Below are 4,088 nucleotides of genomic sequence, written 5' to 3'. Positions count from 1 at the left end.
AGCAAGCTAAAACATCCCTTTAGACCAGCAAGATAAACATCCCTTTAGACCAGCAAGATAAACATCCCTTTAGACCAGCAAGATAAACATACCCTTTAGACCAGCAAGCTAAACATACCCTTTAGACCAGCAAGATAAACACATCCCTTTAGATAAACATCCCTTTAGACCAGCAAGATAAACATCCCTTTAGACCAGCAAGATAAACATCCCTTTAGACCAGCAAGATAAACATCCCTTTAAACATCCCTTTTAAACATCCCTTTAGACCAGCAAGATAAACATCCCTTTAGACCAGCAAGATAAACATCCCTTTAGACCAGCAAGATAAACATCCCTTTAGACCAGCAAGATAAACATCCCTTTAGACCAGCAAGATAAACATACCCTTTAGACCAGCATCCCTTTAGACCAGCAAGATAAACATCCCTTTAGACCAGCAATAAACACCCTTTAGACCAGCAAGATAAACATACCCTTTAGACCAGCAAGATAAACATACCCTTTAGACCAGCAAGATAAACATACCCTTTAGACCAGCAAGATAAACATAAACATCCCTTTAGACCAGCAAGATAAACATACCCTTTAGACCAGCAAGATAAACATACCCTTTAGACCAGCAAGATAAACATACCCTTTAGACCAGCAAGATAAACATACCCTTTAGACCAGCAAGATAAACATACCCTTTAGACCAGCAAGATAAACATACCCTTTAGACCAGCAAGATAAACATCCCTTTAGACCAGCAAGATAAACATACCCTTTAGACCAGCAAGATAAACATACCCTTTAGACCAGCAAGATAAACATACCCTTTAGACCAGCAAGATAAACATACCCTTTAGACCAGCAAGATAAACATACCCTTTAGACCAGCAAGATAAACATACCCTTTAGACCAGCAAGATAAACATACCCTTTAGACCAGCAAGATAAACATACCCTTTAGACCAGCAAGATAAACATACCCTTTAGACCAGCAAGATAAACATACCCTTTAGACCAGCAAGATAAACATACCCTTTAGACCAGCAAGATAAACATACCCTTTAGACCAGCAAGATAAACATACCCTTTAGACCAGCAAGATAAACATACCCTTTAGACCAGCAAGATAAACATACCCTTTAGACCAGCAAGATAAACATACCCTTTAGACCAGCAAGATAAACATACCCTTTAGACCAGCAAGATAAACATACCCTTTAGACCAGCAAGATAAACATACCCTTTAGACCAGCAAGATAAACATACCCTTTAGACCAGCAAGACCAGCAACATATAAACCCTTTAGACCAGCAAGATAAACATACCCTTTAGACCAGCAAGATAAACATACCCTTTAGACCAGCAAGATAAACATACCCTTTAGACCAGCAAGATAAACATACCCTTTAGACCAGCAAGATAAACATACCCTTTAGACCAGCAAGATAAACATACCCTTTAGACCAGCAAGATAAACATACCCTTTAGACCAGCAAGATAAACATACCCTTTAGACCAGCAAGATAAACATACCCTTTAGACCAGCAAGATAAACATACCCTTTAGACCAGCAAGATAAACATACCCTTTAGACAAGCTTTAGACCAGCTAAAACAACCCTTCAGACCAACAAGCTGAAAACACTCCTTTTAGACCAACAAGCTAAAACCCCCCTTTAGACCAGCAAGCTAAAAACACCCCTTTAAACCAACAAGCTAAAAACACCCTCTTTAGACCCCTTTAGATGGGTTAGGTTAAGATAGGTTAGGGCAGGCTAGGGTTAGGTTATTGCCCACCTTTCTCTGTTTATCTTACCAATAATTAATTTGCATAAAAGCTGTTCTTGATTTCAAAACATTTATTTTGATCAATACATTTGTTTCATTACCTACCCTAACCTACCCTAACCTACCCTTACCTATCCTAACCTAGCCTAAGGTAGTACTCCAGTAGCCAAGGTTCCTTATGTTCACCTACACTAAATATATGATAAACTGATATCATCACATCATTATACAGGGTGCAACACGAGTTTCTGCGAATACTTCTAGGAGGCGAAAGAACAAGTTATTCTAAGTAAAAAATGTTCTATACTCATATGACTTTTGAGGCTTTGTTTAGTCGTGGGTGAAATCTAAGTGTGGCTGGTACGGGCGATTGTTTTATTTGGTAGAAACACCATGTCCACCTTACTGTAAGTGTGTGGTACTTTGAACAGAGATTTTTTGTCTGTCAAAATCATGCAGTACCATCGAGATTTATTTACCGTCAATCTTGGTGTGAAATTCCGAACAGCTGATCTGCTGCTAGCCTCCCTCAGGCAGGCAAGGTGTCCCCGTATAGCCTATTACTTTATTTGTCAGTAATTACAGACATTCTAACACGGTGTCAGATTTATCTGTAAATTACCTCTCAGTCAATACTACTCGTCTCATTGCAGAATATTGCTGTACCCCAAAACTTGTAGAAATGATAGCCAGTTATGCAGTTTGGTCGATGGTGAAAAGTAGTGGGTTATTCAATCATTTCTGCAAATTTGTGGGTGTTACAGTATCCCATGATCAGACAAGTGGTATTACAGATTAGAATTTACCGGTAAACATTACACAATGTTAACATGTCTATAATTAGTGACAAATAAAATAAAAGGCTACCCACCTCCCCTGGCAGGAAGGCGGTAGTGAGGCTATCTAGCAGAAAATTAGCTGTTTGAAATTTCACGTTAAGACGGTGACGGTAAATACATTTTGATTGTGCTGTGATTAAGAAAATATATTCAAAATGCCACACACTTACAGTAAGGTGGAGTAAGTTGATATAGTGTTTCTATAACATAAAACACCCGACCGGCCCAGCCGGTGTAACAGTCACCCGCCACATGCACTTGAATTTCACCCCACGACTAAACAAACTTGTACTTTCACCTCTACAAGTATTCGCAGAAACTCGTGTTACACCCTGTATTATAATGTGGATAAAAGTCTACTAGTTGTATACAATAAACATTGGTTTAGTTGACTTACCTTGGTGCTTTTGGTTGGGGTGGAGTGTGCTTGCTTGATAACATGAAGCCAAGCCCGCGCAAGCTTCTCTTCTTTGGGAATGAAAATAAGCACACCTTTGGCCCACTTTTGTCATTCCCTTTACATAAAGGAACGCAACACTTGTAAGGCATGGCAGAAGGCCTAGTGAGTGCACCAAAACCACTTCAAACAAGACCACGGCGGAGTTCCCAAACACTCCCGACACACCCAGTAGACGCGGATGGCCTACTCGCACTGAAGGTCACATCCATCAGGCCTGTAGGAGAAGGCCGTGGCCTGGCAGGCTGTGTGTATGTGCGAAGTGTGCACACTCTCCTCGCGAAGGTGTCCACACTCTTGTCGATGGTGGTTGGAGGTTGTTTGGCTTTAAGCAGGGGTCGTGAGTGAGTGGCTGTGTGAAGCACAATAACAAGATGCGCACCTCACTTTGAAATAATGTATAAGCACTTTATAGCATTATAATTGGCGCCTGCTTTAACAAGAAACACAAGAGGGCATGGCGAGGTGGACTGCTGGAAGATAATTACACTGAACTCTGCTTTATGTAGTGCATCAATCACCACCACAAGATGGAGACACTCTTTGTAACAGTTACACGCCGCCACCTGACGACACTTCTAGTAAACACCTCTTTGTCAGTTCTCTTCTCTCTCTCTCTCTCTCTCCTCGCCTGTCAGACGTCAGTTTTCTCCGGAACACGTGGATCTGTGTGTCTTGAGTCACTTCATTATATAGTGAGGGCGGCTGCGGAGGCGTATGGGCTGACTGGGGAAGCTTGGGCGTGAGCATGCATGGGCGGGACAAATGTGGGCGGCAGTGGGTGTGGAGCTGTTGACGCCGCCCATAGCTTTGTGTGTGTGTGTGTGTGTGTGTGTGTGGTAAGTGAATGGTAAGTGTGTTTGTGTGTGTCGTCATTTCTCCTCTCCTCTCCTCTCTCTCTCTCTCTCTCTCTCTCTCTCTCTCTCTCTCTCTCTCTCTCGTGTCGTCTGGTCTGGTCTCCAATTGCTGTGTCTCGTCTTGTTGACCAGCGTCTGAGGTGATATGATGCTA

At 42.0% G+C, this 4,088-nt stretch overlaps 1 long non-coding RNA gene across 1 annotated transcript in view; it reads right to left on the bottom strand.

Annotated features, from left to right (window-relative positions):
* LOC123502344 overlaps positions 1 to 3,092 on the bottom strand; it is a 10,908-nt gene extending 7,816 nt beyond the window's left edge. The window contains exon 1 of the long non-coding RNA XR_006673960.1: positions 3,018 to 3,092. This is a non-coding gene — a long non-coding RNA (uncharacterized LOC123502344). The remainder of the gene's footprint in view (positions 1 to 3,017) is intronic.
* Positions 3,093 to 4,088: the final 996 nt, after the last annotated feature.

This window comes from Portunus trituberculatus, chromosome 11 (assembly GCF_017591435.1).
Source record: "Portunus trituberculatus isolate SZX2019 chromosome 11, ASM1759143v1, whole genome shotgun sequence".
In the NCBI taxonomy this organism is placed as follows: Eukaryota; Metazoa; Arthropoda; class Malacostraca; order Decapoda; family Portunidae; genus Portunus; species Portunus trituberculatus.
The sequence above is the reverse complement of the archived record's forward strand: the minus strand, read 5'-3'. Positions and strand labels throughout refer to the sequence as shown.